We start from the raw sequence: 18,875 nt of genomic DNA on the forward strand, positions 1-18,875 counted from the left end.
AAATTAAATTTAAATAGCAAATATAGGGAGAAGAATGGAAATTTTTTTATCCAGATTAAGTGGAAATATACACGAGAATCACTCAAATCATAGCAGACTCGACAAAATGAGGGAGTTGTCAAACTCCAGGGAGACAATAAAATGATTCTCCCAGACAAAATAACTGGACGGAATTATTCAAATTTCACTGGTCACGCGTCTAGGCTTAAGGCATTGCATTTGTAGCAGGCCTTGGTAGTTTAGGGGACATATCACATATAAAATTAATTAGATTCCGCGAATAAGAGGGAAAGCCTCATGCCAATACTCTTAATTTTTAAAATGAACAGTGCCATGTTGTCAGTTCGAGACGGGCGATTGTCTGCTAACGCATCTCGCAAATCTCGAAGCTGAGAACATCCAATGTTTATCGGGTATACCAAATCTCAGGTATACGTAATTTATCGAGCCTATTATAGGCCACTAACTCGGTTATTATTATTATTATTATTATTATTATTATTATTATTATTATTATTATTATTATTATTATTGTACCATGTAAAAACTGTTACTCTCCCCGGCCTATCTTCTCTTCATCATCGTCATATTGTACGTGCTTGCAAGCTGTGTTATATACTGTGTATTTCTTCGATGTATTTGCATGTATTTAACCTTCCTATGCTTTTCCCCTCTTAAAATATACACGTGTTGACTATTTTGTCCCGAGTGGTAGGACTCTTTCTTCTATAATATGTATGTATTGGGTATACCGAGAGTTGGAGCCGAGCTTTTCAAGTGGATAGTGGATATAATTAAATGCGGTGTTGATGAATTATGAACCTCTCCTCAGATGAGTGAATAATATGCGTGATGCGTTAATTTCCGCGCCGATGATATAGTAAATTAGGCTAGGTGGAAGCCGATAAGTTTTATTGTTGCGAATGGCATCCACGGAAAGTGATAAGATTGAAAGTAAAGCGCCGAGATGGCCCGTTAACTGGGCCGACTGTGTTCTCATGTGTTGGAAGTGAGAGTAAACGCGAAAACAATGCAAACAGATGGCCTGTAGAATTTATGACCAGGCCAGGCAAGGAAAGAGGCCGAACACTGTCACCTCATTGAAAGGAACGTATTGCTAGAGGCTCATTTCCCTTCTCCGGTATGGAAATTACATGCAACCAGTCAGAAAATAACACCGTTGGGTAGACCTACAGTTCTAATAAATGAGAGAACTCCCTCCATTTCTTTATGTTAATTAAAACGCCTAGGGATTTCAGATCGGATTTCGCATCTCACGCTGTCACAGGACTCGAGTTCCTGTCTCAGCCGCACCAGATGCAGTTGTACCCAACTGCCGCCAAGTACGGACCGATCCTACTGCCCATGATCTATTATGTGAATGTCACGTGTATTTTGTTGTCATTTATTACAGGAGTGATATTTATTTGAATATTGTATTGGTCTTTGGTTCGTTAAAATATGTCATTACAGGTACCACCGTTGTATAAATGTCCAAGTTGTGTATAGTATTTAAGTGGCATCCCATTGGATTACACGATAGGTAATATTTGCTCATTTGTGAGGTAGTGAGATAGGTTTTTCTAATAAGTGACACGAATTTCAGATATTATAACATGCTCGTATATAAACACGCCTATCACCTGGTTCATTCGACAGCTAATGTTTAATGCTCGCCGCTAGGACGACAATTTGTCATTTTGAAAATATAATTTAATGGTGTAAACAAGGCAAGCTAAATACAAAATATGCCTTCATTTAATTATTTCTGTGTGTAACGATGTAAGTGTATAAAGTGATTAATATTTCAAGTGTTAAATTGGTCAGAGAAGGCTCGACTTCTCAAGTATTACAAATTTTCAGAGTGAAATGCGAATCTAGAAAATGGATTAGAAAGGACATTACATCCTCAAACAAATTGCAGTGTTTATGTGTTTAATATGGTGGCGTATCCGTGTATATAATATCCATGTGCTTTCTCAGGTATTAAACTGGTGTGCAAAGAAAAAATGTAATTCATTATCCTCATTTCATAGGTAAATAGTATTCCTCCCATAGTTAAGGTACAGATAATTTACTGCCCTTTCGGACGTTCTACTTGACCCGCATGCTCTACCGATGCAGCTAGCGCGTTACTCCAGTAGGGAAGATGAGACTTCGACGCCGGGCTTTGTTCGAAGGTCTCATCTAAGGTTCTCCATTCTAACGTCATTGTACAGAACCATTCTAATCTAATTGATTTACTGATACCACGAAAAGGGTACAGTACTATGCCGAAATGTTAAAGTACTCTGGTGGTACGTTTGGTGTCTACCCGACAAAATTCATTAACAACTCAGCCATAGGAAACCCGATGGAGTTTTGGTTCACTATTGCGCTCTAGCGGAGTAAAACATAACCTCGAAACTGACACGCTGGCAGCCTTGATGGCTTCACCTCAACATGCCGGCACCTGGTATCTGGGGCCTTTCAATTATTATTTTATTTGAAGTTCACCACTAGGGATAATACCTATATTTACAAATAATGCACGTTGATTGACTAATTTATTGACTTACTTTCATGTGTCTAGAAGCAATTTCAAACACTTTTAAGTGTTAGGTTAATTATATTTTGGGACTGCCCCGAACCCCTCCTCCTGCCACATTTCCATACCCAGTAATGCTGAAGGCCAAAGCCCCCATCTCCTCCCAAAAAATGCTTCTCCCTGTTTCCGCCCCTGGCACAGTGTGACGTGCCTGAAAATCTGTCGCCAAATCGCTGCTGAACTCGCCACAATACAAAATATTGTAATTACCTATACACAACTTCTCCTTCTTCTTCTTCCGCATTACCTTTCGGTCTCTTCAGTCTTAGCTATGCGCCTCCACAGCACTCTACTGGAACTAACACAGTGATCCCTTCTATTGCTACGCTTCTGAACTTGAACCTATGAACAATATGTAGGTATTGATTCCAGCAAGCTCATATTTCCGTTCAAACTGCTTACTTTATTTTTAACTTAACCAAATACCTCCCTGTCAGTTTATACATTTCAAGAATTTCCCATGTAGTCGATGAATAGTTATACTTCAAGAGTGGAGCTTTCTCCATCTCCTGTTACTACTGTTAATTAAGAGCTCATTCTACCAAAAATTTTCACTGAAATCTGATTTTCAACAGAAATATAATTGATTACTTGATATAATCTACGTTTAATCCCATAATCCATCAGTATGGCCAACACTTTTCCTGTTGGTACTCTGCCATATATTTCTCTAGATCTAAAGAAGGAAAGTATTGCTGTAAATTATTCTCGTAACCATAACGAGTAGAAGAGAAAGTGTGCGCTCTTAAATTGTTCCCTGTTGGCTAGTATAGGGACTGTGATGAGTCGTCCGCTAGGGGCAGCACCGTTGCTATCTGAGGGTTGGTATCTGTAGTTGTAATATGGTTATGTTCGGTAGTGTTGTTCTGTGAAGGCAAAAACTTAATTGTCGTGCGTTATTTTTAAGTGAAAGTGAAGAGCGTGTGATTTGGTGATGGTGTTCTTTCATTAAGTGTAAATGTAGTGCTGAGTTTATAAAACTTACAAAAATGCCGAAGAGGAAAAAATGCCTACTTGCTTCGTTCCAGGCTGTAAGTCTGGCAACAAAACTATGAAAGGTAAACACTTCTTCAAACCACGTAAAAATGAAGCAGAATTTTCAAAATTGGAAAAGGCGATTCCCAAAAAGGAAAGAAAGCTTTCTGATAAGTGTTATGTGTGCGATTCACATTTTTCTGATGAATTTATTGTTAAATTAGATTCACTTGTAATACAAGGCGAACAGGTAGAAATTCCTGGAGATAGATGGAAACTGAAAACTGGCGCTGTCCCTCACATATTCCCCAATTTTCCACAAAATCCTACGAAACAATTAAACAAACGAAAATCACCCCGTAAAAGACAGCCTCAGAAGACGGAGGAAGGTTCAAGAAATAAATCACACAGGCCTCACCGCGAATTAAATTTCAATGCTTTTTCTGAGTGTGCTAAAAGGAATGAAATAGATTTATACACAGCTAGAAAAACAATAAGTTCACTTAGAAATAAACTAAAGAGATAAGGTCGTAATATAATGACTATCCGTATTAAACTGAAAATAGCTAATGGCTATTTTGTTGCTGGAAAAACAACTAAGAGATTCCAAATTACAGCGAAATTATTCAAGTGAGCCGAAATTAAGCAGAAAGCAAAAGATGATTAATGACAGCATGCTAAAGAATGTCAGCTAAGAAATAAGAAAGTGATGAGATCTGATAATGAATTCCTTTTAGATAGTCTCTTATTTAAAATTAAATCACCTAAGGGCTATAGACACTGTTTGAGGCATGCCATGCTTCCACTTCCTTTGGAGGCTCACCTGCGAAAATTAGTTAAAGCTCTTAAGTGCCCTTACGGGGTGAACTAAGAGTAACAATTGAGAGCACCATACAAGTGTCCGAGTATTTATGGAATAATGTATTCCGATATGTGGTCACAGCCAAATTCAATCAAGATCCACTTAGAACGGCACTTTGTTATACTACAATCAATCAATCAATCAATCAATCAATCAATCAATCACTGCTGATCTGCATTTAGGGCAGTCGTCCAGGTGGCAGATTCCCTATCTGTTGTTTTACTAGCCTTTTCTTAAATGATCGCAAAGAAATTGGAAAATTATTGAACATTTCCCTTGGTAAGTTATTCCAATCCCTAACTCCCCTTCCTATAAACGAATATTACACTCATTAAGTTGTGACGACCACCCTTCAATACTAGATTTTCAGAATTTACACATGTTGCAGTCTATTTATATCCCAACCAAACTTGCATTGGCATCGGGTAGTAATTCTGAGCCCAAATTTGAACGGACATTGACATCATTCGTCAATCAAATTAGAACACTGGCTAGGAAGACAGAAGAGACAAATAAGGCTGTAGTAAAAAATGCACAAAATAAAGTAAGACAAGCAATAGACTTCACTGAGAACATGATTGTCCTCTTAGATGACTGGGAGATCAATTTAGGTCTAATTAACAGTGATAAGCGCAATCTTGCAAAGGAGTGTTTGATTTATTATCTAGGAGGATATATAGTGTAGTACCATATCAGAAGCACATCTTTGATTATTGTTTGCATGAAGGAACTATATCAAATGAATGGAGAATTGCTATAGTAGCCCCTGTGCATAAAGGAAATGGTGATAGACATAAAGCTGAAAATTACAGGCCAGTCAGTTTGACATGCATTGCATGTAAGCTTTAGGAAAGCATTCTCTCTGATTGAATAATACATGTTTGCGAAATTAATAACTGGTTTGATAGAAGGCAGTTTGGGTTTAGGAAAGGTTATTCCACTGAAGCTCAACTTGTAGGATTCCAGTAAGTTATAGCAGATATCCTGGATTCAGGAGGTAAATTGGATTGTGTTGCGATTGACCTGTCTAAGACATTTGATAGGGTAGATCATGGGAGACTACTGGCAAAAATGAGTGCAATTGGACTTGATAAAAGATTGACTGAATGGATGCCTCTGTTTCTAGAAAACAGAACTCAGAGAATTAGAGTAGGCGATGCTTTATTTGTCCCTGTAATAATGAAGAGGGAAATTCCTCAAGGCAGAACTATTAGACTTTTATGTTTTCTTATATATATCAATGATATGTGTAAAGAAGTGGAATCAGAGATAAGGCTTCTTGCAGATGATGTTATTCTGTACAGAATAATAAATAAGTTACAAGATTGTGAGCAACTGCAAAATGACCTCGATAATGTTGTGAGATGGACAGTAGGCAATCGTATGATGATAAACGGGGTTAAAAGTCAGGTTGTGATTTTCACAAGTAGGAAACGTCCTCTCAGTTTTAATTACTGAGTTGATGGGGGTGAAAGTTCCCTTTGGGGATCGTTGTAAATACCTAGGTATTAATATGAGGAAAGATCTTCATTGGGGCAATAACATAAACATGATTGTAAATAAAGTGTGCAGACCTCTGCACTTGGTTATGAGGGTGTTTAGGGGCTGTAGTAAGGATGTAAAGGAGAGGGCATATAAATCTCTGGTAAGACCACAACTAGTGTATGGTTCCAGTGTATGGGACCCTCAGCAGGATTACTTGATTCAAGAACTAGAAACAATCCAAAGAAAAGCAGCTCGATTTGTCCTGGGCGATTTCCGACAAAAGAGTAGCGATACAAAAATGTTGCAAAGTTTGGACTGGAAAGACTTGGAAGAAAGGAGACCAGCTGCTCGACTAAGTGGTATGTTCCAAGCAGTCAGTGGAGAGATTGCGTGGGAGGACATCAGTAGGAGAATAAGTTTGAATGGTGTCTTTAAAAGTAGGAAAGATCACAATATGAAGATAAAGCTGGAATTCAAGGGGACAAATTGGGGCAAATATTCGTTTATAGGAACGTGAGTTAGGGATTGGAATAACTTACCAAGGGAGATGTTCAGTAAATTTCCAATTTCTTTGCAGTCATTAAAGAAAAGGCTAGGAAAGCAACAGATAGGGAATCTGCCACCTGGTCGACTGCCCTAAATGCAGATCAGTAGGGATGGATGGATTGATTGATTGATTGATTGATTGATTGATTGATTGATTGATTGATTGATTGATTGATTGATTGATTGATTGATTGATTGATTGATTGATTGATTGATTGATTGATTGATTGATTGATTGATTGATTGATTGATTGATTGATTGATTGATTGATATTCTTTGACCTCACACTGTAACAGAACGCATTCTGAAAGGGAAGAAGTAGCAAGTCCTCTTATTACGCTCGTAAGTTTAAAGCACTTCCGACATTAGGTCACAGCAACTTCAACAAACTCCTGCAAATCCTTCATCAGAGCAACAAATCAAGGTTTTGAGCTTATCGAAGTCCTCCTCTGTCCTGATGCATAATCGGCTCCATGTATTAGTGTCGAAGCTCTAGGCAGTGAGATGTTGCTGACACAAATGTTACACTCCGTCATCTCTTCAACAACACGAACCAAGTACTCGCAAATTAGGATTTGACTTTCCGTTTCTAGATTGATTGGGATATTATTGTTTGGCTATATGAGGTTGTCCAAAATGTCTTACATGACGATGTGTGTTTCGTGATTGTCTGTCACAATTCTTATCAAAAGGAATCCACCATCCTCCACTGCTAAAATCACCTTCTGAAATAAGGTGTAAAGACCACAGATGCGAGAGTAATCTGAGGATATCCAACTACTTCCCTTATTAGTACCTCGCCTAGATGTAGCGAACAGCCACTTTTCTCTTAATTCACATTTGCGGAAGACGGTATTTCATGGAATCGTATCACTTCTAGCTGCGAATCAGCTTGTCGAGGTTTGCAAAATGGTACACAACAGTTAAATATATCGGTGGAAAAATCCGAAGTTTCATTTCAACGAAAGAAAATATATATATAACTTGCACAAGCGGAAGAAAAGTGCACTTTAAAGGAACTTATAAAACATCTATAAGCATAACATCATTAATTCATTTCACAGTTCTGCATATAACATCACTTGTACAAACGGAACGGAGCAGGCAAGTTTACTCACTGTACGAAATACCGTAATTCAGTTTTTCACATACACATACATGCGTCAATAACATAATGCTACACCCACACTGCCTGCTAAGATAGTGCATCTACTAATGCACTCTTACGGCGACTCGAAGAAATATTGGTATTCTCGCAAACTAGTGGCACAGAGTAAGCAGTTTAAGAGGATCGAGACGGCGGTGGGTGAAATAAACGAGCCCAAAATATCTCCCGAAGAGGTAGAGGAAGAAGAAGAAGAAGACTACTGACCATAACAACAACAACACGACCTTTCTGCTAAACCTCCTTTGGTTTACTAAGTTTATTTGGAATATGCAGTTCAAGTTAATTAACGGGATCTGGTATCATTTTTGGTCTATGTTGAAATAAAAAGGTATTTTATCTGTCATAGGACATTTTATTGTGTAATAATCTTTTTGTGTGATTATCATTGTAACTCTTAATGTTAGTACACTATATGTGTATCTATCATTCCAATGCTGTTATTACTAATTTTTGGTTAAATGAGTTAGAGTATGTGATGTAGAATATGGTGGTTAGAATGAAGAGCACTGTCTTAATTAGCATCCGTGGAGAATAATATCAGCCTTCTGTTACTCGTTTCACGGCAAATTTACTGGTACTGACTCTAATCAGTTTTTTACTCTGATGTGGTTGAAGAAGTTAAAGTGAGCTTTGCTGATAATTCCCCTGGCTTTTATATATTGTATTAGCTATCTATACTTTTTAACTTTGCTCTATTGGTTAAACTTTAGCACTCCGTGTTTACATTTAACCTCTTATATTGCTAACTACTCATGAATCTCTGCGATAGAAATGGAATCAGGGGTCATTATTATTATTATTAGGCTATTATTTATCATAAAATTTGCTGATTGTTAATGAGTTATTCATCCACACATGCATTGATGTATGATATCTTTCCAGCAGGAAATTAAGGGAGAATTTTATCCAGGTCATGATATACCGGTATCCCAGGATGAATTGGGGAGAATTTTGCAGGAAATTCTGGAATAAATCTGCCGAATCTGCAGTGTGCATTTTCAGTTTGAGTTAGTGGTTGATATAGACAGCGTGTATGGTATAAGTTGTTTTACTCGTGACAACCATCACTACAGAGTTTCATAGTAGGATGTAGTAATGTACAAAGAATTGTACCTTTACTTGTACATTTGATGCCATTTTAAATGCACTTCTTTAAAACCCCTCCGCAGTTACTGTATGTGCATTATGTGATGCTTCTGATGTGCACCACCTAAATTTATTTGCATTTTCAGACATTTCCCCCATGCTCCGATGTGGTATTTTTAAAAAGACAATGATAGAACTGTAGTAGGTAGGCCCTACATGACCGATGATGTACTCTGTTTATAGACTTATCTTCTCCTTCTTCCTAGGCTTTTTCCAAATTAATTGGGATATGAGCCTATTGTGGGTTTGACCTAGTTGTACGTCTGAATACCCTCCTTTACAATGGCGAAAAATGAGAGTATCCTCCTATTCAATACATCATATGTTCCATCATTAGACGGAGCAAACAAATTCAGAGATGTTTCGGCTCGCTTGAGCCATCTTCAGTGAAAAAAAAATTAGGGGGGTTGGAATAATTTACATAATATAAGTTGAAAAAATGCTAAAAAAAAAATGAAAGAGCAAATGAAAAACAAACAAAAGGGAGCCTAGACGGAAACAAAATTAGCACAAATATACAATATTTACATCAATATGCAGAGCAAAAAACTACTTATTGCGACAAAATTCAGTGAAACAGGTGTTAATTTGAAATAATAATTGATACTAAAAACTGCGTTAACCTAAGAAACAAGGGAATGAGAAAACAAATGATGCAGATGGAAATGAATAATAGTAGCACATGGTGAGGTTGTGGACCTCATAGTTTACAAATTATTGGTTTAGTAAAAATGACAAAACAGTTTGAAATTGCTGTCAAAATCATCCTAGTGGAAACCCATCACATCAAATTGGTCAGGAGGAGAGCGGGAGCAAACATATTTGAGAGAAACCAAGCCTGATATAACCTGCAGGCGAAAAGCCTGTGACAAGGAGAAAAAAACACCATGAAATTTAAGGCTTTAGAAATAGCAGCATTCTCAATATCTTCTCAATCTAGCGGTCCCTTTCTTCATTATTATTTCATAATGTTGGCTGGTGTTTTGCCTTATTATAGAGGGGTCGGAAGGGCCGCGTATAAAAATTGAGAAGCTGTGTTAGGTAGAAGACAGATGCATAGTAAATTGTAGTAATCTAGTGGAAACCGTCAATGAAGTTCTAATGGTGTGCAGTAGGTGGTTGTCCTCTCTAATGGCCTGGCTTTCTCAAAGTAACGGTCTCGTTCGCGTGATCGAGTCTATTGTCGGTTCGGCTGTGTTTGCTAGGATGGAAGGAGCGGAGGGGGAAGGGGAGGTGCAGGGCTGGTTTGAGGAAGGATTAAGTGTAGTTGTAACAATGTAGTTACTGGGCAAGTTGGCCGTGCGGTTAAGGGCGGGCAGCTGTGAGCTTGCATCTGGGAGGTAGTGGGTTCGAATCCCACTGTCGGGAGTCCTGAAGATGGTTTTCCATGGTTTCTCATTTTCACACCAGGCATAAGCTGGGGCTGTACCTTAATTAAGGCCATAAGGCCACGGCTGCTTCCTTCCCACTCCTAGGCCTTTCCCATTCCATCATCACCATAAGACCTATCTGTGTTGGTGTGACGTAAAACAAATTGTAAAAAAATAATCAGTTTGTTTAATAAGATGTGGTATAATAGCAGGCTGTGTAACCTGAGCCGTATTTAAAAAAAATCAATAAACTACGGTCTGTGGAATCTTAAACATGATGATGGATGAAATAAGGACTTTTTGAACTGCCATGGTATTCTTTGACATTCGTTAATGCAGCGACATTTGTACAAATTGTTTAAGTGTTAGGCACACTGTACCCTGCACGCTTGCTGATACAGTCGCTTCTTTTATTGTTATCATGATGAGTGAAGAGGAGGTTCATGTTTCTGTTGTATATCACATGTTTTAAGACATGAAGGCATTAAATCTGCAGAAATCTTGCATAGATTACTTGCAGAGTTTGGTTCTGATAGATTCTCAAAGCTTCAAATATATAACTGACAAAAGTTCCTTTGTGAAGGTTGAACAGTAACTTCTAACCCCACTTATGCATATCATCCCCCCCAAAAAAGTGGCAGATTCCCTATCAGTTGTTTACCTAGGCTATTTCCCTTGACAAATTAATCCAATCCCATACTCCCCATCCTGTAAATGATTTGTCCCAATTTGTCCTCTTGCTTTTATCTTCATGTTATGATCTTGCATACGGTACTTTTAAGAGCTCCGCTCAAGATTAATCTTCTACTTATACCAAGCTTATTCCATACCGTCTCTCCACTGACAACTTGGAACATACCATTTCATCGAGCATCTCATCTCCTTACTCCCTAGTCTTCCCAGCCCAAAGTTTGCAACATTTTTGTAACACTACTCCTTTGTCAGAAATCGCCCAGAGCAAATCGTGCAAATGTGATGCTTTCCTTTGGATTTCTTCCAGTTCTCATAACAAGTAATCCTGCTGTGGGTCCCATACAATGGAACCATACTCTAATTGGTGTCTTACCAGAGACTTATACGCCCTCTGCTTTACGTCCCTACCACAACCCTTAAATACCCTCATAACCATGTGAAGAGATGTGTTGTAACCTTTCATTACAATCTTGTTAATGTGATTACCACAATGGAGATCATTCCTTATACCTAAGTACATACAGTGATCCCCATGAGGTACTATCACCGCATCGACACAGTAATTGAAACTGAGAGGACTTTTCCTCTTGGTGAAACTTACAGCTTGACTCTTCATCCCATTTACCATCATACCATTGTCTGCTGACCATCTCAACATTGTCTAGGTCTTTTTGTAGTTGCTCACAATCTTGTAACTTATTTGCTACCCAATACAGTATAACATCATCTCCAAATAGCTTTATTTGTGGTGCCAGACTGAGTGGTTCAGACATTTGAGGCACTGGCCTTCCCAACTTGGCAGGTTCGATCCTGGCTCAGTCCCGTGGTATTTTATGGTGCTCAAATACGTCAGCCTCGTGTTGGTAGATTTACTGGCACGTAAAAAATCCTGTGGGACGAAATTCTGTCACCTCGGCATCTCCAAAAGCCATAAAAGTGGCTAGTGGGATGTAAAAACCAGTAACATTAAACTAACATCCTTATTTGTCATTCCAGTTCTTTACTCATACGGTAGGCTATACCATAAAGTGGATCACTTTAATTTAAGAACTAAAACTGTATTTATTTATCTTAAGCCTTGCTTTTTCTTCATTCCTACAAATTATTGTTATGATTTAATTCCGCTTTGTTACACTGTGATTCTGGATTTACCCATGGCCGGAAGAATACCGACATATTACTGCTCTTGCGCTAAACTTATAAATATTACAAATATCAGTTACTTCATATCTTACTATTAATAATGCTCACTAGGTCACTGCACTGCACTCGGCATGAAGAAAGAGTCAAGACTGAAGAGAGTGGTTTGGCAACCTCTTCATGCCAAGCAAGGATTACATGGAGCTCATTAACTCAGCAGGGTGCAGTTTGGGATTTACAGCTGGCTTCCAGCTTGCTTCCAAGAACTGAGGTCGTCATGTTTTGTCCCCAACTATACCTTGCATTCATGAGGTCATTAGGGCACGTCTAATTTTAGATGGGGGTGAGTGAAAAAGGTCCACTGATTCGCCCACCTCAGTAAGTGACTTTAGTGCCCTCAGCAGCCATGAGTTTGCCTGAGCCACAGTTCTCACTTTAGGCAGATGGAAAGTATACCATTGCCTAGTATTGCGACGAGGAACATGTAATGATATCAACTTCAATAATGTTGAGCAATCCACTCTATTCGTCAGACACTTCAGAAGGACGGCATTGGCATACCTGTGCTGCGAGTGCAATGTCCTCATAGTCATAGTCTTACAAAAAGACGCATAATCGGACGAAGAGAGACAAATACCCAAACCTTTGTAGCTGATCCATTTCATGAACCTTATTTGGACTCTCTTTCAGGTTTTGTATTAAATACTGCTGAGGTCTGGTATATCCTGCTACCGTATGCGACTAGATGGTACTACCTGTGACTGTCTGGCTGAGAGTTGGGCGGCTGTTACCAAACCTGACAAGCTAAGAGAGAACCAATGGCTATGGGCAGAGGAGTTCACCGTTAGGGGGCTTGTTGAAGCCATTGTGTAGGAAATGACACATAAATTCAACTAGAAGCTGCTGCCTTGCAGATGTGGTAGGGGACTGTTAAAGGCTAAGGGAGATAACCCTGACAGAAAATCTTCTCCAATGTTAGGCCTAGCAAGTCAGTTGGAGAGTAACTGCAATTGCTTTCAACCCTTATACGAGCCTCGGATGCAAACAAAGAACTCGGAGTAGACAACAGCACCCGCAGACCCAAGCCAGGTATGATGGCTTACGGCCGGAAATAGGCCAAGCCTTGCGATTGTGCAACGACCCCAGAGAAGACAACACACTCGAATAAGAACAATCAATGTACTGAGTTTGACTGGGAAATGTGAAGAGTTAGTGGATATCATGGAGAGAAGGAAAATATCAATCCTAGGACTGAGTGAAACTAAGTGGAAAGGTAAAGGGAAGAAAGAGTTGAGGAAAAACTATACCCTCTACTGGAATGGTAACAACAGAGAGATGAGAAATTGAGTAGGATTGATATTGTCCTAAGTGTTAGATGGTATTACAGAGATCCAGTACATCAATGAGAGGATATTAAAGGCAACAGTTCACTTTGGGAAAGAGAAGCTGACATTGGTGCAAGTGTATGCCCCTCAGACAGGTTGCAGTCAAGATGAAAAGAGCAAGTTTCTCGAAGACCTAGAAGAGATCATCAGTGAAGAGAGGGCAATCATCATCGGGGATCTCAACGCACAGCCTGGGACAGACAGGAATGGCTATGAGAAGGTGATGGGATCACATGGCTATGGGAGAAGGAATTCAGAAGGCGAACATCTCCTAGACTTCTGCATAAGAAACAGTTTAGTAGTAAAAAACAGTTGGTTCAATAAAAGAGTCGGTCACAAAATTACCCGTTACAGCTGGGATGGAAAGAGCAAGATGGTCATTGACTATTTCATTACAGATAAAAGAAAGAAGTAGACTTGTGACTACCGAGCTCGATAGCTGCAGTCGCTTAAGTGCGGCCCGTATCCAGTATTCGGGAGATAGTGGGCTCGAACCCCACTGTCGGCAGCCCTGAAGATGGTTTTCCGTGGTTTCCCATTTTCACACCAGGCAAATGCTGGGGCTGTACCTTAAATAAGGCCACGGCTGCTTCCTTCCCACTCCTAGCCCCTTCCTGTCCCATCGTCGCCATAAGACCTGTCTGTGTCGGTGCGACATAAAGCAACTTGTAAAAAAAAAAAAAAACTTGTGACTGATGTCAAGGTGATTCCAAGTGAGAACCTCAATGGCGACCACCGGTTATTAGTAGCAGATCTGAAAGACATTAATGTACCAAACATAACAACCAGGAAATTTATTTATTTATTTATTTATTTATTTATTTATTTATTTATTTATTTATTTATTTATTTATTTATTTATTTATTTATTTATTTATTTATTTATTTGTTTGTTTGTTTGTTTGTTTGTTTACGAAGTTAGGGCTCTTGGCCCTCTCTTACACTTAACCACATACAATTTTTTTTTATTTTTACAGTATTAATCTAAAGTATCATTGTAATCAATTACTGTTATTGAGATATGTATGTCAGATAAGGAATTACAATAATACAGTTAATTAAGGTTACTACTGATGAAAAATTATAGGATAAATAGAGAGTGGATAATAACCAAAAAAAATATCAACTTATAACCTAAAGAATATATCTACAACTAGCTTAAAGAAAAACTTATTCAAATACAAGGCTAAAATAAATTAACTGGTATGTTACGATCTGAGTGTACTAAAATCAATGTTACTATGTAGTCTATTTCTATGAACAGTCTATAGCCTTAAATTTGAGTAGTAAGAACGTAAATGGGATAGCCTAAGAACTTAAATCTAGTACGTCATTTTTGGTTTCATTCACACGTCATTCACTCTTACATTCATTCGAGTCAACTGTATGTACTCTGGAGGAATTTACGGTAGGCTGTTTTAAATGTACTAGACGAGCAAGACTTTTTAATATCATCCGGGATCGTATTCCATAACCTCGTAGCGGAGACCAGAAATGAATGGCTGTAGGTATTCGTTCGATGCGGTGCTATTTCAAGTAGTGATCCGGAACGAGTGTTAATTTCGTGCAACGAAGAAAGATGCCTAAAATTGGACGACAGGTAGGTGGGGCTGTTTGAAGAAAGCAACTGATAGACAAGGGTCATTTGGTGCATTTTTCTACGGTCATTTAAACGTAGCCATCCCAACTTTTTGTAGTATGGTGTTATATGAGCATCATGTCGGAGCTGGAAGGCATATCGAATGCAAGAGTTCTGTACACGTAGCTTTGTTGCTTGTTCACAGGTTAGATCAGTCAATAAACTGTCACAGTAGTCAAGGATTGGAAATAGAAGTGTTTGTATGAGTTTTAATTTAAGGTCCAGTGGTAGAACATTTTTATGACGCTTCAAAGGATAAATAGATGCGTGTACTCTTCTGCACACATTGGTTATACGCTCATTCCAGGTCAGAGTCTCATTTATGGTGACCCCGAGGTTTGTAACAATCTTGGAGTATGGCACTTCCGTATCATCAATGGTAATTGGAGGAGGATTGTGATTACTATTTAGAGCACATAGTAATTTTTTGTTTCCAATTATTATGCTTTGGGTCTTTCGTGGGTTGATGAGTAAGGCGTTGTTCCTGGCATACGTTGTGAGTTGTTGTAGGTCTGTATTCATATGCTGGATCGCTTCGCATATACTATCTACACTGGTTTGGTAATATACCTGTAGGTCATCAGCATACAGATGGTATTTACAGTGGACAAGTGGGGATGAAATATCATTGATATGCAGGCTGAATAATAAAGGTCCAAGCACAGTTCCTTGAGGCACGCCCGATAATCTGATAGCCCATTTGGACATAACATCGTTTACTGAGACACACTGACGACGATTTGTGAGGTAGGGTATAAAGAAATTGAGCGCATTCCGGTCAACGCCAAGGAAGCGCAATTTTGAAAGGAGTAGTTGTATGTTGGCTGTATCAAATGCACTGCTAAAGTCAAGGAGCGTGAGTACCGTCACCTGTCGCTTATCCATAGGAAGCCTGATATCATCTGTTACCCGAAGGAGTGCTGTCGTCGTACTGTGGCCCTTCCTGAAGCCAGATTGCAACGGGTCTAGTAGTGATTGATTTGTGATATATTCAGTTAGTTGCTCGTGAATAAGTCATTCAAGGGCTTTCGCAAGCGGAGGGAGCATAGATATAGGGCGGTAGTCTGATGGATAATTTGATGTGGTGTTCTTTAATACTGGAATCACTAGAGCATCCTTCCAAATGTCTGGAAAAGTTCCCGAGTTTATACAGTAATTGAAGATATGAGTAATGATCGGTAATACTGCGCCGATGACATTTTTTATGAAGCCTATTGGAATATGATCTGCTCCTTTCGCTTGAGATTTAATGGAATTTAAGACTCGTTTTACTTCGTTTGTATTGACAGTTCGCAATGAGAATGTTGGTTCAATATTCAAGTAATTGCCATCTTCGTGTAATGGGATTCCGGATTGGGGTCGAGTTTCTTTGATTTGATTACCAGTGAAATGAGAGATAAGTATGTCCAACGATATTGTTGGTATATGAGGTTCTTTAATTTTTCCTATTCCTATTGAGCGTAACTGATTCCACGCATTAACTGTATTCAGATTTTTTTGTTTGATTTCTGATATATTTAAATTTACTGTTTCTAATTAATTGTTTCGTTTTGTTCCGTAGACGACAGTATTGTTCGAAATCCATTTGCTCTTTTGTTGCTCTGTACCAGCGAAACAAAGCGTCACGCCGGGCCATTGTTGCTTTTATCTCAGTGTTTAACCATGGAGCAGGAGGGCGAGTAATCCTTGCCTGCAGAACGGGAGCATGCTTGTCATAGAATCCTAATAATGAGGAGTTAAATCGTTGTACTTTCATATTCACGTCGTGCAATTGACGTATGTCGTCCCAAGGTAAATTATATGCGTCATATTGTAGTAGAGTTAAGTCTATATTTTTCATGTCTCTGTAGTTTACATACTTAGCTTTGCACTTCGGCACCCGCAGTGAGTAGCACAGACAGATAAGATCGTGTGTAGAGATACCAGGGACAGAGATTTGTCCGTGCTTGACAGCCTTATGGGGATTATTTGTCACTAAGTAGTCAATTAGGGTGTGGGTTGAGCCGTTACGTGTATGTACGTGGTTAGTTGTGTCTAACGGTAAGATGGTCATGTCCAGGTGGGGGAACTACAACAGATTGGAGAAAGGACCGACTATCAGGACCGTATAAGAGGACAACTGCCTACGGAAGAAGTGGAGAGATAGAGTGGACAAGATTTAAAAACACCTTGATAAAATAAGCAGTAGAGGTTTGCGGGAAGACAGGTGCGAGAGTAAGGGTAAAAGAGACACCCTGGTGGAATGAGAGAGTAAGATCCTCGGTAAAGGATAGGAGCATGGCACAAAAAGAATGAGATAGAGAGAAATCCTTGCCGGGTTGAGTGGCTCAGACGGTTGAGGCACTGGCCTTCTGACCCCAACATGGCAGGTTCGATCCTGGCTCAGTCCGGTGGTATTTGAAGGTGCTCAAATACGTCAGCCTCGTGTCAGTAGATTTACTGGCACGTAAAAGAACTCCTGCGGGACAAAATTTCGGCACCTCGGCTCTCCGAAAACCGTAAAAGAGTAGTTAGTGGGACGTAAAGCAAATAACATTATTATTTAGAGAAATCCCAGCCAGAACAGGTAAGGGACGAGGGGAAGATCAGAGACCTCGAGCAAGTTTACCGGGACAAGAAATTGAGAGTTAAAAGAGTAGTAAAAGAGAAGATAAAGTGCTGGGAGAAATTTACTCAAGAACTGAAGGAAGACAGCAGAGGCAATATGAAACTATTGTTCAGAGTGATCAAAGAGAAAAGGAATTCAGTTGAAACCATTAAAGCAATTGAGGATCCTAATGGAAACCTGGCCAGGAAAGAAAAGGACATCAGAGAGGTTCTGAGGAATCATTTTTATCACCTATTGAACAGGACAGAAGCAGATCAGAGAACAAAAGAACCAGCAGTTGAAACCTGCACAGAGGTACCTCCCATTACATGAGCAGAAACAGAAGATGCCTCAAGGGAAATCCCCAGGAATCGATGAAGTCAGCACGGACATGATTAAAGCAGCAGGAGTCCAGGGTTTACAGTGGCTATACAGAGTGCTCAATGCAGTTTGGAAAGATGGCAAGATACCTACTGATTGGAGCAAGGGTGTCATTATCCCCCTGTTTAAGAAAGGAAATTGCTGAAAATGCTCCAACTACCAGGGAATAACACTTCTTTCTCATGGGCTTAAGAGTCTTGAGAAAATTTTAGAGAGCAGATTGCCAGTCATCTTAGAGCCACATTGTGAAGAGGAACAGTATGGCTTCAGGCCTAACACGTTCACAACAGAGCTAATATTCAGTGTCCATATGTTAATGGAAAAATATTCTGAAAAAGGCAAAGATATGTTTATGGTTTTCCTTGATATTGAGAAAGCATATGACAAGCATTGCAACAGAGAAGATATGGGAATGCCTGAATAAAAGGAATGTGCCAGAGGGACTGGTGAGGAAAGTTCAGATGCTATATGAGAACTGTACCAGCTGTGTGTGATTGGGTGACGGACATTCATCCTGGTTCAAGACCGAAAGTGGAGTCCAGCAAGGCAGTGCACTATCCCTATTATTGTTTATCACCATCATGGATAAAATATATATAGTACCTATACTGACGTATGGCCTGGAAGCAGCAACACTTACTGGACCAACAAAGAGTCGTCTTCAGGCAACAGAAATGAAGTTTCTCCGTTCTTGTCTACAAAAAAACAAAAATGGATAAAATAAGGAATGTGGATATCCGACAACTGCTTGGATTGGAAAGAAGCTTGCTGGAGACTCTAGAAGTGAAGAGATTGCAATAGTGTGGTCACATGAAAAGAATGAACCCTCACAGGACTCCTCGAACATACTTTGACCACAATGTTCCTGGGAAGAGACCAAGAGGAAGACCTCGTGATGTTTGGGAAAAAC

At 39.3% G+C, this 18,875-nt stretch overlaps 1 protein-coding gene across 4 annotated transcripts in view; it reads left to right on the plus strand.

Moving 5' to 3' along the window:
* Nucleotides 1–7,813: 7,813 nt before the first annotated feature.
* The window catches only part of LOC136864021 (zinc finger protein 277), a 190,149-nt gene continuing 179,087 nt past the window's right edge, over nt 7,814–18,875 (plus strand). For all 4 annotated transcript variants that reach the window (XR_010859252.2, XM_067140522.2, XM_067140523.2 and 1 more), the window contains exon 1: nt 7,814–7,952. The gene's annotated coding sequence lies outside the window, so the exon portion shown is untranslated. The remainder of the gene's footprint in view (nt 7,953–18,875) is intronic.

Source organism: Anabrus simplex, chromosome 2, assembly GCF_040414725.1.
Source record: "Anabrus simplex isolate iqAnaSimp1 chromosome 2, ASM4041472v1, whole genome shotgun sequence".
Lineage (NCBI taxonomy): Eukaryota > Metazoa > Arthropoda > Insecta > Orthoptera > Tettigoniidae > Anabrus > Anabrus simplex.